This window comes from Rattus norvegicus, chromosome 3 (assembly GCF_021556685.1).
Source record: "Rattus norvegicus strain SHRSP/BbbUtx chromosome 3, alternate assembly SHRSP_T2T, whole genome shotgun sequence".
NCBI lineage: Eukaryota > Metazoa > Chordata > Mammalia > Rodentia > Muridae > Rattus > Rattus norvegicus.
In genome coordinates this window covers 90,278,753-90,298,817 of record NC_141536.1, presented here as the reverse complement: position 1 = coordinate 90,298,817, position 20,065 = coordinate 90,278,753, and the positions used below count along the sequence as shown (strand labels likewise).

The window sequence follows — 20,065 nt, the reverse complement described above, 5'->3', positions numbered from 1 at the left end:
ATAGAAAGATAGACAGACATAGAGAGACAGACCTGCCACTTCAGGAGATTAATGTTTTTGACATGTTTGCTTTATATGCGTGTATTTACAGATATCTGGTGTTTTTCTTTCTTTGCTTTGTTTTGCTTGTTGGCTTTTTGAGACAAGGTCTCACTATGTAGCTTTGGGTGGTGTAGTGCAAGACTATCCTTCAAGCCAACCTGCTACCACCTGGGCCTGAACCTTTATCTGAGTATCCACCCACTCCCCCCAAAATGTTGAATGAAACAGTTGAGATGTAATTCTGCCCTAATTGTATGTAGCCTGTGGATCTTGAGAGAGGGATTAGAGGATACAGGAAGGGAAATGGCTCCATCTGTGTAGCCATCATCCCTGACAGGTACAGCCTTTCCAGTGTGAGTGCTTTAAATTTACCCATGTGATTCTCCTTAACCCTGTCCCATTGCACCTCAGGCAAACCTAATAAATTCATTGGTCCCTACCTGGTGAACTTTGGTGGAGTTGTCCTCAGTTTATTATTGGGGCCCTAAGAGGAGGGGTACACAGTGTTTCTGTCTCGCCCTTGGAAGGAATTTAAGCAGTGTTAATCTCAAATTTGTGAGGATCCTCCTGCCTCTGCATGCTGCTTCATGAGGCAGTTTGTGGGTTGTTTTGGTTGGTTGGTTGGTTAAAAGTAAACTATAATCATCTCCTAAATGAATCAGTTTGTGTTTTCTGAGAATAAGGACATTTCCCTTCATATTCAAAAGACAACAGTCTTATCCAAAAAATGGTCATATCCAAGAAAGCTTACAATTATTTCCTGATATTAATTATGATCTAGCTCACATCCACATTTTCACATCTCTTTCAACTGTGTGATTTTGGAGGATATGTGCTGAATCAAGCCCACCATCTTCCGAGCAAAAGCCACTGAGCTACATCCTCAAACCCCAACATGTGTTTAAGGGAGGTTTCTTTCTATAAATCAGTATTCAACCAAGTTCCAGGAATTGTGTTCAATTTTATTTCCTTCATTTTAGAAAATATTCACCTATTGGATTTTTGAGACAGGATCTCTCTTTGTAGCCCTGACTGTTCTGTTCTGGAACTCACTCTGTAGACCAGGCTGGCCTGGAATTCACAGAGACCCACCTACCTCTGCCTTCCCAGTGCTAGGTTTAAAAGTATGAAATTCGCCCATGTGGTTTAAAAGGAATGAAATTTCTTAACTTTACAGATCCCTAGAAAAGATTGCCTACGACAGGGTTTCTATTGCTGTGATGAAACCATATACTAAAAAGCAAGGTGAGGAGGAAAGGGTTTATTTGGTTTACACTTCTGGATCACTGTTTGTCATCAAAGGAAGTCAGGACAGGAACTCAGACAGGGTCTAGACTTTAAGGCAAGAGCTGATGCAGAGGCCATGGAGGAATGCTGCTTACTGGCTTCCTCCCCTACTTTCTTATAGAACCTAAGACCATCAGCCCAGGGGTGGCCCACCCATGGTGGGCTGGGCCCTCCCATCAATTACTAAGAATATACAAAACCATCGCATATCCTGTCTTCCTTCCTTCCTTCCTTTCTTTCTTTCTTTCTTTCTTTCTTTCTTTCTTTCTTTCTTTCTCTTCTTCTTTCTCCTCCTTCTCCTCTTCTTCTTTTTTAAGTCTTTCAAGGCAGGGTTTCTCCATGTAGCCCTGGCCATCCTAGAACTCATCTCTGTAGACCAGAACTAGTCCTCAAACTCAGAGATCTGCCTGCCTCTAGCTCCCAAGTGCTGGAATTAAAGGTGAGTGCCTCCATCACCGGCAGAAAGGACCTTAAACATCTCTATGGTGAGACAATGTCTTCTGGACCCATATTTACTTCTTGAAGTGTTTAGAATTGGTTGTAGGCATCTCTTATGTAAAATATTTCCTGTGTCAGTGAAGCTACACTACAGCCCCACATTTATTTTAATAACTATGCCACTAATATTGACTCAGCACCCACAAGTCCTGATTTAATTAAAGTGTAGCTGTTAAAAAAAATTGTAGAACTCATGGAGCTGACCCAAAGGAGATCTGAGATTTTGGGGGTCAGCCTGGAATACATAGTGAAAACTTTTGGGGAAGGAAGGCAGAGAACAGAAAGAAAAAAGCACTTGTAATGGTTCTGTGAATCCCCAAGATGGCAGCAAATGCAATTTACAGTTAATGATTAAACTGGTGGCAAACCCATTGACATATCTATTTATTTCTATGTCTATATCTTTATGTCTATATCTGTATATCTGTCTGTCTGTCTGTCTGCTTATCTATCCCAAATTCACTTGGAACCTAGCATTGTGGTACCAATTACAATCTCAGCACAAGGGGTGCAGAAGGGTCAGAAATCCAAGGTCAGCCTTGGCTACAGGCAAGGCCAGCATGAGATATATGAGAGTTTGTCAAGAAGAAGAAGAAGAAGAAGAAGAAGAAGAAGAAGAAGAAGAGGAGGAGGAGGAGGAGGAGGAGGAGGAGGAGGAGGAGGAGGAGGAGGAGGAGGAGGAGGAAGAGGAGGAAGAAGAAGAAGAAGAGGAGGTGGAGGAGGAGGAAGAAGAAGAGGAGGAAGAGGAGGAGGAGGAGGGGGAGGAGGAGGAGGAGGAGGAGGAAGAGGAGGAGGCAAACGAAGAAAATTTATTAGAAATTTTAATCAGAATTCTAAAGTCATTGCTGGCTTGATGATAAGCTTGGTGTCTGGTGTAGCAGTACAGAGTTACTCAGCTGGTGTTACTTCTAAGTTAAAATACCTGGTTAACTGGAGGCAGTGGCATACACTAGTCCCAGCACTAGGGAGGCAGAAGCAGGGGGATCTTCATAAGTTTGAGGCCAGCCTGATGTACATAGAGAGACCCTGTCTCAAAACAACAACAGCAACTACAAAAACAGAAAGAAAAGAAAAGAAACAAAAACAAGCAAGCAAGTAAACAAACCAAAAAACCCTAGTTACACTTGATCGGCATAGGCGAGTATATATCACATTTGCTACAAATACTTGCTCTAAATATACCGGGTAGGGCCAACCTCTGTACCCATGCAGCTGTATTCTTTCCATCTCTGTCTTCTTTTTATACTTTGATTTATTTTAGAGAAATGCTTGACAGGCACATAAGTTCAGCTATGTAGAGGGATGGGTGAATATTTCAAAAGCTTGTGTAAGAGGGACACAGATATATCAGGGATTTTATTTTTAAAGTATGTGTAGCACTTTCAAGAAACAAATTCTCAATATACTGATAGAACTGTCTAGAGTGACTGTTGCCTAATCTTGACTCAGAATGCTGACTGAACACATTTTTCAAATCTGAAATTTAATCTGACTTTCTTACTTGAATTTAAAATATCTTAAATTTAAGATAGTTTAAAAACACCAAGGTATTCTATTCTATTTATTTATAAAAGATTTATTTATTTAGACTATGAGTCTCACTATGTAGCCTCACTGGCTGGCCTGGAACTCCCTCTATAGACCAGGATATCCTAGAATTCACAACAATCTACCTACCTCTGCCTCCTGAGTACTGTGATTAAAGGTGTGGGCAGCAGGGATTTTTTTGTTTTTCATTTTGTTTAGCATGTCTGACTGATTTTGCTTGCATGTACTATGTGCACTGTGTGTATTTGGTACTTGAGGAGGCCAGAAGAGGGCACTGGATCCTCAGAAACTACTGTCATCAAGAATTATGAACTGCTGTGTGGATGCTGGGAATTAAACTGGATTCTTGCAATCAGGGCCAGCTGTGGTGGCACAAGCCTGTAATCAAAGGATTTAGGAGATTGGGTAGGAGAATAGAGAGGTTGAGGATAAAATAAAATAAAACAGAGCTTGAGGCTGCCTGAACAACAGAGAAAGATGCAGTCTCAACTACCCCCCACCCCACGCACACACACAAAAGAAAAAAATCAGACTAGGGGTACAATTCAGAGCTGGAGTGCTTGTCTAGCATATGAAAGATTCTGGGCTCAAAACCCTAGAAGAACAACATTACAATAAACTGAGCAAGAAAACAAAAATCATCATTTCACTATTTCAAAAAACTATTTTCATTCACCCTGGACCTTGAGGAAGCAGGTGCAGTCTCAACATGAGGAAGGACCCCAGCAAGTTCCTGAACCTCTACAAACCTCAACCAACCACACCACTGGTGCCAAGCGCCATGCATCTATCCAGAGGAGGGTCGACAAGACTGATAATGTCACAGGAAGGTTTAATGGTCACACTAAAACCTGGGCTATCTGTGGAGTCATTTTGCCAGAAGGGTGAGTCAGATGATTCTAGTCTCTGGCTGGCTGAGGCTGATGGCATCTAAAGGAACCTAGGAGTCAGCACAGAACAGATCCAGTCACCAAATTCTGAGCACAAAGGAGATTTATTACCCTGGAGGGACAAGCAGGATAGAGTGGGGAGGGGATTTGCCTCTGAATCAGACAAAGACAGCAGAAGGTGCTTTTGTAGGAGTGGGTTTTAGGGGGAAAAGGGAAGTATATACTAGGGTCAGTGGGGAAGTCTTGACTGGACAGGTTAACTAATGTAGCCGAATAATGAATTTTGATTTCTGGACCCTGGTGTTTTGATAATTGGACCCTAGACTTTTGGTCAGGCATAAGGAAGTGGCCAAATAAGGGACTAGATCTTGGGGGCTGGCTAAATCTAATGGCTTAGCAAGGAAGAGGGAAAAGAGGAGGGCAGGCCCTACCAGCGCAATGTTTGCAATATTTGGGCTCATTAGAGAACCCTTCAGCATCTCTCAGAGAACTTCCGGCCAGAGGAAAATGGAGAATATTTGTTATAAGTAAACATGAGAAACCAACCCAATAAACAAACAAAACCACCTATTTTTAGGCCTGCCTGGTTCATACAGCAAGGACCAGGGGAAGGAAGGAAGGAAGGAAGGAAGGAAGGAAGGAAGGAAGGAAGGAGAGGGAGGGAGGGAGGGAAGGAGGGAGGGAGGGAAGGAGGAAGGAAGGAGAGGGAGGGAGGACATTTTTTATTTTCCACGATCTTTTTTCATATTTAATCCTATGCATACTTCTCCTACTGTAATACACCTTAGACAATGATTACGTAGAGAGTTATTTGTAGTTTTAAAAGATATGAGGTCTCTGGTGCCGAAGACATCACACACCTTTGTTGCAAGATGTAGAGAAAGGAGGCTGGGATGACGCTGGATGCTTCCTCCCTGCTGGCGAGCTTTTGTGGTTTCAGGATGTGCTATGCAGGTTGCTGGGAGAAAAACAGATGGCAGCAATAGTCTGAGGCAACCGCAAACCCTGCAAAGTGCAACTGTATGCAACTGTGTTTTGTTCTCTCATCTCTATTTCCTCACTTCTGATGTGAGCCTGGCCTAATGATTCATTTAAAATAGAAGTAAGTTTGTTGTTCGATTTGTTTGTATGTTTAAGTGTGTGTGTGTGTGTGTGTGTGTGTGTGTGTGTGTACAGGAGCCATGTAGAAGTCACCAGGCTTGGTGCAAGGTGCAAGAGTCCTTACGGATACTAACCTTGCTGGCTTTTTTTTACTATTCTGAGACAGGGATCTCATTTAGTCCAGAATAGCCTTAAACAAGATATGTAGTTGACACTGACCTCGGATTCCCAATCCTCTTGCCCCTCCCTTCCAAAAGCTGAGGCCCCACCACATGCTGCTTAGAGGTGATTTTCAAAGCAGACTTTACTAACTCTGAAAAGTCCTTGGTGGGTTTTAAACGTAAGGAATCTCTTAGGACTTTTCTTTGATAAGCTTCATTGTTGTCCTGTGTCAAGCAAACTGTACAAAGGAAGTATTCATTTTCTGGGAGGAAAGATATTATCTACAATCTCCATAAATTTACAACTTTAAAAAATGCATGCCTGTTTTCAGCACATGCAGTCTGACCAACAAAGAGCTCTCACATAAGGATGTGTGCCTCAGAATCCCGGGGTGATGCTACTTGCCAGCCTCTCCCCACTATCATACTGCTGATGTGACTTTCATCCAAAGACACTTCTACATCCCTGGTGCGAAGCCTCACATACTTAAACTTCCGGATGGTCAGTATTTACCAGCTTTAGCACACAGAGGCTGGAATGTCCTCTCCTGGCACAAGGACTTCTACTGGAGTCTAGAGAGAATAAAGTGTCTTCATAATTTGGTGACTAACAGAAAATACTTGTGGAAAGGGGTGAAAAGCAAGTTCCGAGAAGTATAAGCCTATTACCCCTGGTTCGGTTCCTTGGAACTCATTTTTAGTGAGGTCATACTTTTTGTTCCAATTGGGGCTCATTTATCTCTGCTGGCTTCCTTAATTATAGCATGGACCACACTGGCCAACTGTTTAACAAATATCTTTTCTTGAGCAAAAGGGAACCTAAAAGAAGAATTCTGAGGGCTGAGGAAAAGGCTCTGTTGGTAGAGAGACTGCACGAAGCCCTGGACTCCATCCCCAGTACCACTAAAACTGATCAGGTATAGTGACACATATCTCCAATCCTAGCACTGGGGAGGTAAAGGCAAGACCATCAAAAGTTCAAGGATATTCTGAGCTTCCTAGAGAATTCAAGACCAGTTTGAGCTGTATAAGAACCCAAACCAGGGCTGGAGAGATGGCTCAGAGGTTAAGAGCACTGGCTGCTCTCCCAGAGGTCCTGAGTTCAATTCCCAGCAATCACATGGTGGCTCACAACCATCTGTAATGAGATCTGATGCCCTCTTCTGGTGTGTCTGAAGACAGCTACAGTGTACTTATATATAATAATGAATAAATCTAAAAAGAGAGAGAGAGAAAGAGAGAACCCAAATCAAAACCAAACAAACACAAACTATATAAATCCACTGCTATAATTAGAAACACACACACACACACACACACACTCACAAACGAGAGCAACAACAACAAAACCAATTATTTAATTGACATTGAACTGGAAGAGATTTTTTTTCTTCTTCATTTAAAGACAGTTTTCATTACTACGTTCCTCTGGCAGGACTGGACTGTAACTAGTTATATAAACCAGACTGGCCTCACATCCACAGAAATCTGCCTACTTCTGCCTCCTGAACCCGAGATTAAAGATGGACATCACCACACCTAGCTAGTAACACTTTCATCTAGATACTAGTTAGGAGTTTATATGAAGACACTGCCCATATTACACAATGGTTCTAGATGAACATTTAACCAATCTGCCTTAATGGTGGGAAGTCCCCAAATTTATTTAATAGTGTCTGGATCAATATTCAAGTACAGCACCTTATTTATTTATTTTTTACTTTTTATTAGTTCTTTGCGAATTTCACTTCACGCACCCCAATTTCATACATCTCCCTCTCCCCTTATAATCACCCTCCGCTCTTGTAACCTCTCCTTCAATGGAGAAAAAAACCCGCATCGTTGAAGCTATAGTATGTCCCGCAGTATACACTTTTGTCTACACGTCTTTGCTTGCAAATGTTCACTACAAAGACTCACTGGTCTGGTTCAAGGCCTCTGGCTTCTGCTATTCTAGCAATACTTACTGGAGCAATTCCTTACTGGAACACCTCTTAGATATCCTGTTGTTGCCCTGTATCATGGCGATCCTGTAGTTTTGGAACTGTAGGACTGGCCCCTTCATGTATTCCAACATTTCATCGATAGGGTAGATGTCGGGGTGGGCCAATTCAAATCCCTGATGTGGGCCTGAGAGGAACTGAGTGGTCAGCTTACCAGCCCTCCTGCTCGCACTCCCTCAGGGCTGGCTCACTGGTGCCCCTACCACCAGGGTTAGGTCTACTCTGCTGCCTAGGTAAGGGTTAGGGCCCATTCTCCTGAGTGCTACAGCTGGTGAGGGGCAGGGACAGCTCTCATGCCTGATGGGCCAGCTCCCTCATGACACCCAGGTGAGGAGTGGGGCAAGTACTGCACGGCTCTCAGACATCAACATGTCCTCAGGCTGCAGCCCAGACCAGGGACATCTGCCTGGGCTTTGGTGGTAACAGACCCTAGCTGCTACAGGGCCACAGACCCAGACGTGGCCCCTGGTGACACCACAGGTCAGGACCCCTCTGTGGTCCCAGGTGCTATCACCTGCTACTAACAGCAGGTTGTTCTTCACTACCCTCAAGTCTCCAGTTCTGTCTCTCTCTTTATTGCAGGGGGAGGTGTTGTTTCCCTACTCAGTCCTTGATTTGGTCAACAAAGAAGGCAGAATTGCTGGGTAAAAGGGAAAAGGTGGGGTTTCTGCCTACCAGGAGGAGGAAGAGCAGACACACAGAAAGAGGAGGGAGCTTTTCAGCCAGGCTTTGGACTGAGAGGCACAAACGACCATGTAAGATCTTGGGATAGCTAGAACGGGTTGCGGAGGCCAGCTGATATAAACCAGCTGCTATAGGTTAGCTGATAAATTAGGCAGGGGATTCTGTGTCCAGCAACTGTGCTATCTGGATAGTTCTAAAATAATAAAGTTGTCTATTGTTTTTCTTCTGAGGAACTAAGGTGGGCAGGAGAAAGAGAGAAGAGGGGTGGCTGATAGCTCTTGGCAAAGCTAGCCTGGAGGAAAAGGTAGGTAGCTGGCTGGTGGAGTGTGGGCTGGTGGGAGGATGACCTTAGAGTTAAGCTAGGAGCACGCCCAGGGCAAAGGAGGAAGTGTGCTTCTTAAAATTATTTGCAACATACATCCTTCTGTTTCTCTTTCTTTTCACTTCTTCACCACTGACTTGATCCTCTTAGTGGCGCCCGGGTTCTCTGAGTGTGTGGGGTCATCTCAGGAGTGGTTTCAAGAGAGTAATGGCCTGCGGGTGCATTACGGCACCAGGAAGGGGTCATTTAGGCTATGGTCTGCCCCACCCACACCTACATGCCTGTGTGGTACTGGACTGCTGGTCATCTCAGGCTAACTTTTTTTAGGGGGCGTTAGGCTATTAATTATTCAGATGTTCACAGGTCAGAACGCTGAGCATAGACATATCCTCTGTCTTTTCAGCCACCAACTGACATACGTGACACAGCAGCCACACCTGCAATGCCTCTAAGGGCAGGTAAGTACAGCTTTCTTAAATGAAAGGCCTGTGTCTGGGGCTATAGCTCAGTGAATAAGGCCCTGTACTCAAAACCTGGTATATCACATACACACACACACACACACACACACACACACACTCACACTCACACACACACTCACACACACACGCACTCTCACACACTCACACACACACTCACACACACACTCACACACACACTCACACTCACACTCACTCACACACACTCACACACATACACCACACACACACTCACACACACTCACACACACACTCACACACACACACACTCACACTCACACTCACTCACACACACTCACACACATACACCACACACACACTCACACACACTCACACACACTCACACACACTCACACACATACACCACACACACTCACACACACTCACACACACTCACTCACACACACACTCACACACACTCACACACACACTCACACACACGCACTCACACACACTCACACACACTCACACACATACACCACACACTCACACACACTCACACACACACTCACACACACTCACACACATACACCACACACACTCACACACTCACACTCACACACACACTCACACACACTCACACACATACACCACACACACTCACACACACACTCACACACACTCACACACATACACCACACACACACTCACACACTCACACTCACACACACACTCACACACACTCACACACATACACCACACACACACTCACACACACTCACACACACACACTCTCACACACACTCACACACCACACACCACACACACACTCACACACACTCACACACCACACACCACACACACACTCACACACACTCACACACACTCACACACACACACTCACACACACTCACACACATACACCACACACACACTCACACACACACTCACACACACACTCACACATACACACTCACACACACTAGATTTTATGTAAAAATCTGGACACATGAGTTTCAAATAAAAACCATTTCCAACAACAAACAAACAACAACCACCACCACCATCACCATCATCACCACCACCACCACCACCACCATCACCAACACCACCACCACCACCACCACCACCACCACCACCACCATCACCACCACCACCACCATCACCACCATCACCAACCACCACCACCACCATCACCACCATCACCAACCACCACCACCACCACCACCACCACCACCACCACCACCATCATCACCACCACCCACTACCACCACCATCACCACCACCACCACCACCACCATCACCACCACCACCACCATCACCACCACCACCACCACCACCACCACCATCATCACCACCACCCACTACCACCACCATCACCACCACCACCACCACCACCACCACCACAACAACAAACCAATCAAGACTGACCTAATTTGGCTCAGGTGAAAAGACCCAGGGCGCCACGTCCTTTTTCCTTCAATCACCTTCAACTTTACTCCTTTGGCTCCCTTGGTCACATGACTCCCTTGGTCACATGATTTCTCATAAAATAGTCTAGTGCTATCTGTGTACCAGAAAGGGTGCGATACACTCCTTAGCATCTGACTAGGGATTACAATCACATTAACATGAGGATTGATGAGTATTGCCCAAAGATAATCTAAAATACGGACTTTTAGTAAAAATAACTCTGCAGTGACCAGATTACAGAATACCTAGAAACTTAGAAAAGCATTTTTTGGAGGGTGTTTCCAGAGAAGGTTGGCACATGGGCCTGAGAGGACTGGAAGGTACATCTTCAATGTGGCTGGGCACTGTCCAGTAGGCTAGGAGTGGGAGAGAACAAATATAGGTTGTGGTGGTTTGAATAAAATGGTCCCATAGGCTCATGGGGTGTGTTACTATAGAAGGTGTAGCCTTATTGGAGTGGGTGTGGCTTCGTTGGAGTGGGTGTGGCTTCGTTGGAGGAAGTGTGTCATTGGGAGTAAGCTTTGAGCTCTCAGACTCCCAAGCCTGGCAGTGTATCAGTCTTTCTGCTGCCTGCTGATCCAGATGCAGAACCCTCAGCTCCCTCTCCAGCACCATGTCTGCCCACACTGTTATGCTTCCTGCCATGATGATAATGGACTGAATCTCTGAAACTGTAGACCAGCCCCAACGAAGTGTTTTCCATTACAAGTGTTATGGTGGTCATGGTGTCTCTTCACAGGAGCAGAAACCCTAGCTAAGACCCAAGTGAATTTGTCCTTTGTTCCCTCTGAGGGCTGGAGCATGTTTATCTCCTGCCCAGGACACCAGAAATCCAGTCCCTTGTGCCTTTAGATTCCGAGATCTAAACCAGTGATAATAATGTCCAGAGATCTCAGGTTCTGACATGCAGCTGTGCACTGTAGCATCGATTTCTTCTGTTTGAAGTTCTCAGAGTTGAGCTTAGTAACATCATCAGCATTGCAGGGCCTCTCCTCTATAGCGGAACTCCTCAGTCACCAGAGTTTAGGGAGCCAAATCTGCAATAAATCCTCTAATATATTCATATTAATACCTGTTGGTGGCCAGTGAGGTGGATCAGCAGGTTGAGGTGCCTGCCACCAAGCCTGATGACCTATCTTTGACCCCGTTGTTTTGATAAAATACCTCAAAAACAAAACAAAACAAACAAACAGGGTTTAGTTTGGCTATCGGTTCAGGGGTGCAGAGCATCCCGGTGCAGAAGCAGGAACTTGGGACAGCCAGTAACATCGCATGCACGTTCAGGAAAAGAGTGAGAAGTGCTTGGGCTCAGCTATTAGCTTTCTATGTTTTATCAAGTCTATGTTCTGAGCCCAGGGAATGATGACTCTCACTTTCAGGTTGAGTGTCACCACCACCTCAATTAACCTAATCAAGACAATTCTTCACTGACATAGCCAGACACCAACATAGTCTAGATAGTCCCTCACTGACATTCCCAGAGGCCTGCCTCCTGAGCGGTTGTAGATCCTGTCCAGTTGATAGTATTAACTATCTCCATCAGGAGCATGAGAAGAGTGAAGCTTTGATGGCACCGGATGTGGAACAAATGCCTACAATCCATGTGCTTGGGAGGCTGAGGCAGAGGAAACATAACATAGAACTTTGATGGGGATATAGGATCTATCTTGACGAGGCTCCCATTGGTCAAACGTTGCCCAATTCGAGCATCAAAAATAAGCAGTGATCAGAACATATCATAAAGAAAAATCTACAAGGGCTGGAGAGATGGTTCAGAGCTTGAGAGCACTGACTGCTCTTCCAGAGGTAAGAGTTCAATTCCTAGTAACCACACGGTGGCTCACAACCATCTGTAATGGGATCTGATGCCCTCTTCTGGTGTGTCTGAAGACAGCTACAGTGTAGTCATATAAATAAAATATCTTCAAAAAAAAAAAAAAAAAGAATCTACAAATCCATGCTACAGCATACAAAAAAAAAAAAAAAGTAAAAGAAATAATTTTTATAGCCACTAGAGTAGTAATTGAAGCCAGTTAGTGGTGGTACATACTTTTGATCCCAGCACTGGGGAGGCAGAGACCAGCTGAACAGTGAATTTGAGGACAGTCTAGTTTACAAAGGGAGTTCCAGGCCAGCCAGGGTTACACAGGGAAACACTGTTTTCAAAAAACCAAAACAAACAAAATGAAACGAAGAAGAAACAACAACAACAGAGAGGAAAACTTTAACTGAGTACAGCATTCATCAACCTCTGCTTGACTGTGGACGTAAAATACTCAGCTGCCTCCAGCTCCTGCTGCTATGACTTCCAGGATATACTTTAACCTCGAATTGTAAATCAACAGAGCCCCTCTACTCACTGCCTGACCCTACCTGCCCTTGGGGGTTGGTGAAGTGGGTCAAAGTTAATGACAGAGGTTCCAGGAGCAGGTGAGCAACACTGCAGCAAGCACAACTGAACACTGCTGCAAGCTCCTTTAATACCCTCCAGCCCCATTGGTCCCAAGAAAAGGTCACTCCTAAACAACAGTTCCTGATTGGCTGGCTTTGTCTACGTCACCAATCCTGGACTCTCAGTCAGACCTGAATTAGGTCCTCCTGCATGAGATGCTTTTGCAGCTGCAGGGCCCCGGGCATTTTCATAGAGGTTGCCCCACCACTTCTGCTACAATCTAGCTCTTTTTTTTTTTTTTCTTTTTTCTTTTTTTCGGAGCTGGGGACCGAACCCAGGGCCTTGCGCTTGCTAGACAAGTGCTCTACCACTGAGCTAAATCCCCAACCCCTACAATCTAGCTCTTAAGTTGCTATCCGCCAATCCTCTTGCCTCTGCTTTGCCAGTGCGGATCTAAAGGCTCATACCATCTTGCCTACTTCATGACTGATTTATTAAAAGGTTCTCAAGGTTCATCCATGTTCAACATGTGCCAAAATTCTTAGTAGTCTCCTTAACTGAGAACCGTGCCTCACATTTTTGTATGTTTCATATAAACTCAAGTGGACCTTCACAGGAGGGGATTCTGCTCTGTGTGTGTGTGTGTGTGTGTGTGTGTGTGTGTGTGTGTGCATGGGTCAGTTTTTTCTTTTTTCTTTTAATGTCCAGTCTCACTATGTAGCCCAGACTGTCCTCGCAGACTGGAAATCCCCCTGTATCAACCTCCTGTGTGCTGGAGTACCAGCTTGTGCCACCGCTCTGACTGACCTCTGTCCCATTTCTTCGTCCATTCTTCTGTTTATTAACATTTGGTTCTCTCTTGTAGCTACTGGAAATCATTTAAGGTGAACATACGTGTACACATGGTTCTCTAGTCCCTGTCGTCAGTGGTTTGGAATCTATACCCAGGAGAGGACATGGGGAGTCACGTGATAAACTCTCCTTTTATTTTCGTGAAGAATTTCCATGCTGTTTCTCATAAAGGCTGCACAATCTTCAGCTTCCAACAACGGTAAAAAAAAAAAAAGGACTTAAAAGTGTTCATATCTTTTTTTTTTTTCTTTTTTTCGGAGCTAGGGACCGAACCCAGGGCCTTGCGCTTGCTAGGCAAGTGCTCTACCGCTGAGCTAAATCCCCAACCCCGAGTGTTCATATCCTTAACAGTACTTGTGTGTGTGTGTGTGTGTGTGTGTGTGTGTGTGTGTGTGTGTCTATGAAGGAGGCAGGGGTTGCAGGGATGATTGCATCTAGATCCGTGGACAAGCTGGGAAAGTTTATTATTTTGTTTAAGTAATTATTTTTTGGCTTGTTTTATTTTATTTTATTTTTTTAAATCTTATTTTGTTTATTTTATTTACTTATATGCCAAATGTGGTCCCCCTTCCCGGTACTCCCACCAAGAGTTCTTTACCCCATCACCCCTTCCCTTTGCCTCTGAGAGGGTGCTCCCTCACCTACCCACCCCCTTCACCCCTACCTGACCCCCTGCACCCCCCTTCCCTGTGGCGTCTCTACAGGGTTAGGCACTTCCTCTCCTACTAAGGTCAGACAGGGCAGTCCTCTGCTACATATGTGCCAGAGCCATGGACCAGCCCATGGATGCTATTTGCTTGGTGCCTTAGTCTCTTAGAGCTCCCGAGAGTCTGGTTAGTTGATTCTGTTGGTCTTCTTATGGGGTTGACGTCCTCTTTAGTTCCTTCAATACGTCCCCCAACTTCTCCATAACGGTCTCTGATTTCAGGCCAGTGATTGGCTGTAAGTATTTGCATCTGTCTCATACAGCTGCTGATAGAGCCTCTCAGTTGACAACCCTGTGAGGTTCCTGTATGCAAGTACAACATGGCATCAACAATAGTGTCAGGGTTTGGAGCCCATCCATGGAATGGACCCCAAATTAGGCTGGTCACAGGATGCCCTTTCCTTCAATCTCTTCTCAAATATACAAGTCTGAAGTTTGTAAAAAAAAAATCATATGTAATTTTTTCATAACAAAATCTTAAGTTATGGAGATAAACTAAGCAAACAATAAAATTATAAACTCTAATTTTAAAATAGGCATAATTTTAACATAAACCAAAATTGCTTAAAGACATCAGCAGAAAAATACAAGGTTCCAATTATGTGTAATATGTTGGTTATAAAATTTTGAGGTAATTTTTAGTTGCTTCATTTTAAAAGAAAACCCCTGAAGTTTATATTTATAGCAAAAACACTGATAATTTCATAACTTGGACTTTAATATATATGCTTACTTTTTTATTTAAAACATTTAAAGTATATCATAGTCTTTCATATAAAAACTATGAAAATAACTTTTTTATGCCTCTATACATTTATTAAAATAAGTGTGATGACATAACTATAACCCTGTGCTGCATAAGTATCAATATGTAAATTCTGTCTTCCTGTAATCATCTACCAATAACGCTTTTTTCCCCCATCTTTATTAAATTGGGTATTTCTTATTTACATTTCAAATATTATTCCCTTTCCAGGTTTCCAGGCCACCATCCCCCTAACCCCTCCCCCTTCCCTTCTATATGGGTGTTCCTCTCCCCATCCTCCCCCCATTGCCACCCTCCCCCCAACAATCATGTTCACTGGGGGTTCAGTCTTGGCAGGACCCAGGGCTTCCCCTTCCACTGGTGCTCTTACTAGGATATTCATTACTACCTATGAGGTCAGAGTCCAGGGTCAGTCCATGTATAGTCTTTGGGTAGTGACTTAGACCCTGGTTGTTTTATTTTATTTTTTGTTTTTTTGAGACAGGGTTTCTTTGTGTTTCCCTCTAGCCCTAGTCTCTCCCAGAACTCAATTTGTAGACAAGGCTGGCCTTGAACTCACAGAGATCGACCTGGCTCTACCTTCCAAGTATTGGGATTAAACATGTGCGCCACCATGCCCAAAAAGAAACTGTGTTTTATTAAACTGTGTGTGGTAAAACAGGCCTATAATTCCAGCACTTGGGAGGCAGAGGTAGGTAGATCTTTGTGAGTTCAAGTTCAGCCTGTCTACATTGTGAGTTCTGGGACAGTCAGGGCTATGTAGAAAGACCCTGTCTGAAAAAAAAAACATAATAAAAAGTAGTAACAAAATAAGTAATAAAAAGTGGGTTGGGGGGGGTTGCTGTTTTTTGTTTTGTTTTTTCTTTTTTTTCGGAGCTGGGGACCGAACTCAGGGCCTTGCACTTGCTAGGCAAGCGCTCTACCACTGAGCTAAATCCCCAACCATTGTTTTGTTTTTTTGATAGAGAGTTTTACTCAGCCTGGCTTGTCCTGAGTTTGCTGTTAGGAATGGCCTTGAACTCCTGATCCTTCTGCCTCAATACAGAGGTACATGTGTGCAGCCTGTGTGTGGTTATGTGTGAGTGTATTTATGCATGTAAAAGCATGAGGTTGACTTCAGTTGCTTCCCACCATATATATTAAGGCAGGGTCTCTTCATGAATCTGGACACCCCCACTCCTGATTAGGCTGGCTAGCCAGTTTTCCCCAAGGGTTCCCTGTCACTGTCTCTCAAATGCTGAAATTGGGGGTTGGGGATTTAGCTCAGTGGTAGAGCGCTTGCCTAGGAAGTGCAAGGCCCTGGGTTCGGTCCCCAGCTCCGAAAAAAAAGAACCAAAAAAAAAAAAAATGCTGAAATTGTAGGCTGTCTTCCACACCCACCCATCTTTAACCTGGCTGCTCAGAGTCTAAAACCCATTCCTCATACCTCCCAGTCCCTTAGTATTTTATTTTTCAGACGGGGTCTTTATTTGCTCAGGCTGGCTTTGAACTTTTTGTCGTCCAGTAAGGCCTCAATTTTCAATCGACATTTCAGCCTTCCAAGTAGTGGGGATTATAGACCTGTGTCACGAAGCTGAATTCTTTTTCATTTTCAAACAGGGACTCACCAAAAGCTCAGGGTGGCCTGGAACTTACTATGTATCCCAGGGTTCCTCAGAATCCCGAGTGCTAGGATTCCATGTGTGAGCCATTATTTTTATTTTAAATTTATGTGCACTTCCTATGTTTGGACATATAAGTGTAGTACACAAAGTGGCCAGAAGAGGGCAGTATATCTCCTGGAACTGAAATGACAGGCATTTGTGAAGTCACCTGGTGTGAGTGCTGGGAACCAAAACATGAGCTTTCTTCAAGAGCAGTGTGTGTGTGTGTGTGTGTGTGTGTGTGTGTGTGTGTGTGTGTGTAAAATATATATGTGTATACACACATATAATTTGATACAATCTCATTTGTCTATGTTTACTTTTGTTACTCATGATTTTGGTATCATATCCCAAAATTACCAAATTCAAAATCCTGAAGAGTCCCCTCCCTCCCTCCCTCCCTCCTTCCCTCCCTCTCTCCCTTCCCTTTTGAGACAGGGTCTCTCTGTGTAGCTGTCATGCAACTCACTATGTAGGCTGGCCTCAAACATACAAAGATCTGCCTGCCTGTGCCTTCTGAGAGCAGGGATTAAATGTTTGCACCATTGGGCTTGGTCATAGTCTTTTCTTGTTTGGGTTTCTGATTTAACTTTATAGAGAATGTTATCTTGCTTGATAATATAAAGGCTAAGTATTTGTCTATTTTCTCTGTAAATATAACTGAAGAAATATGTGACAAGTATGTTCTTACACATCTGATAAATGTGGAAAAAGCAAAAAAAGAATTAGCTTTCAAGGTTGTCAGTAAGCACTGATATGTAAAAGTCAGCTGGATTAAAAAAAAAACCTAGCACTATTAACAGGGAGAAAGTAATTCCTTAGGGCCAGCAAGAGGGCTGAACAGATGAAGGTGCCTTACGAGCCTGATTCTTCAAGTTCAATCCCTAGTAGGTCGTCCTCTAACTTCCACATAAGCATGTGGCACACTCAACACCCCCTGATAAGGATTACAATAATAATTAGTAAATAAACAGAAAATCTTTATTTAATAAGCTATTAAATAAAAAACATAAATTCCCAAACTGAAGTTGTGATAGAAGGACTCTTTGATGACCGTCCCAGATGCTCTCATTTTGCCAAGTCCCTCCAGAAGAGAACAAAACCACACAAAAGAAAGTCTCACGTAACAGGAGCGTTCAAAAGCAGACGGTAGAATGAAGTGCGAGGTCCTCGGGTGGACTGAACTAACGCCCCGTGGAGCTGGAGCGGACTGAGCGCTCAGCACACATCAGTGCTGTCTGAGGGATCGTGTTTACCGGCTGCACCTGTCAGCGCCCAGCATGCGCGTAGTCCTTGTTTAAGGCTTCCAGTTGGAGCTGGCAGTTGTTGTAGGGATTAAATTATTTAAAGCTTTCAGCTGGCTAGTGTAGGCAAGCTGTAGCTTAGAAAACACTTAATCTATTTTCTAAAATCTGTTCCTAAGTTTTCTTTGCTTCGGCTGGAAGGCCTCATGCGCCGCCCACCTGCCACATTCTGGAATCTTTTAAATTTATCCAAGAGAAAAAAGAGACCTTTAAGGAATGTCTATATTTTTAAATTCGAGGCACTTATTTTTCTTTTGAGCAAAATCTATTTCTAATACATAAATCACAATTTGCTAAGCATCTATAAAAAGGGGGTGCTGCTTAAATTCATTTCGTAAGAAAATTACATTTTTTTTTGTCTTATTTCCACAGGGGACCCTCTCTTAAGTTTTGGCTTTTGATTAGAGTTAGAAGGCCTTTTGGCAAGCAGTGTGGATCCTTTCAAAGAAGAGCATCTTCGAAAAGGCACTTCTACTTTATCAAGTAATCTGGAAGCACATTAATATATTCCACTTCACCTTAGAAAGCAAGAACTGCTTAATAAACCTTGCTGTGCCTTCCAGTGACCTCACAGCGAATTGGATGAGGCTCCTGGAGAAGCCTGATCCAGAGGACTTATTAGGCAAATCTTCTTACATGTAATTAACCATTACCCAGAGGCCCAGTGCGCTGTTTTCACTGATGGAAACTACATGCAGGGTGGCTCTCTTGCTGCTAGAAGCAATTCCTCTCGAATCCCACCCCTCATCTCTTTGCATGTGTTAGATATAAGGCCGGTTAAGCTATCTACAGGGTAGCTGCTTCTGACCTCACTCACCGACTGACCCCTCCGTGTATGTGTCTCTCCAAAGACAAGACGAAAGCAGTTTACCAAGTTTTTGGATATGAAGTAGAATATTGTGTCCCTGTATTCTCATTTTCCTAGAACTCGTGTATAGAGTTTTAGAGAGAAACATAATGCCATAACATACATCAGAAATATTGAGGTTAGATCCTAGCCCTTTTCTATTGAAAGGAACAAGAGCTGATATTTGAGAAGCTAACAAAATTAGCCATCTTCTTCCTTTTTCTCAAGACATTTTACTTATTGTTAATTAACTAGTGAGCTTTCTGAGACAAGCTCCTCACTATACAGTCCTGTAGTTCTGGAACTTGATATTCAAACCAAGCTGGCCTTGAACTCAGAAAGACATTCTTGCCTTTGCCACCCAGGTGCTGGGATTAAAGGCTCATGCCACCATGCCCAGCAGTGATTGTCAGCTTTTTTGTTGTTTTGTTTTGAAGACAGTGTTTCTCTGTATTGCCTTGGTTGGCCTGGAACTCACTCTGCAAACAGGCTAGCCTGAAACTCACAGAGATGCCCCTGCCTCTGCCTCCCGAGTGCTGCGGTTAAAGGCTTATGTACCACCTGATTGTGATTTTTATTTAACTCTATCCCAACCTGGCACAAGGCCATCATTTCTCCAGTTTGATTGCTAGGGAGATGGTTCAGAATTTTTGGGCACTCACTGGATGCTCTTCCAGAGGTCCTGGGTTTGTCTAATAGCACAAGGTGGGTCACACTGTCTTTAACTCCTTTAACTCCCAATGTCCTCTTCTGGTCTCTGTGGGCACTGCGTACAGACATATGTGGAGGCAAAATACCCATACACACAAAATAATTTAAGTCATTAAAAAATTGTTAAACTCTGTGTAGGCTTAGATTTTTTTCTAACCCTACTTTATTTAGGGTTCTTAAATGCTTCAACCTCCCTTCTAGCCCACTGACCAGAGGGAGGGGAAGAAGAAAGTTTATAGGAAACAGGAGTTGTAGACCTGTTTAGAAGTAGTTCTTTGGGGGCAATTCACCATTGTTAGGATACCAGCAGTCCAATTCAATAACAAACATCAAACATAAATCAGTAGTGGTGGCTTGATCCAGTAGAAACCACAAGGCTCTGCCCAATCGACAGGAGTCCATGGAAGCAGCCAGAA

General features: G+C 43.8%; 1 long non-coding RNA gene and 1 other non-coding gene across 4 annotated transcripts; one reads left to right on the top strand and one right to left on the bottom strand.

Annotated features, from left to right (window-relative positions):
- The first annotated feature begins 8,112 nt into the window (after nucleotides 1-8,112).
- On the top strand, nucleotides 8,113-19,782 carry LOC147995617 (uncharacterized). Of its 3 annotated transcripts, none has more exons than XR_015683690.1 (5): nucleotides 8,113-8,285; nucleotides 8,453-8,518; nucleotides 8,940-8,994; nucleotides 13,686-13,871; nucleotides 18,464-19,782. It is a non-coding gene; the product is annotated as an uncharacterized LOC147995617 (long non-coding RNA). The 3 variants fall into 3 exon arrangements; XR_015683691.1 differs by having other exon boundaries at nucleotides 8,209-8,285; nucleotides 8,445-8,518; XR_015683692.1 differs by lacking the exon at nucleotides 8,453-8,518 and having other exon boundaries at nucleotides 8,184-8,285.
- On the bottom strand, nucleotides 8,866-8,995 carry LOC120102051 (small nucleolar RNA SNORA17). The gene has a single exon (XR_015685154.1). It is a non-coding gene; the product is annotated as a small nucleolar RNA SNORA17 (small nucleolar RNA).
- Nucleotides 19,783-20,065: the final 283 nt, after the last annotated feature.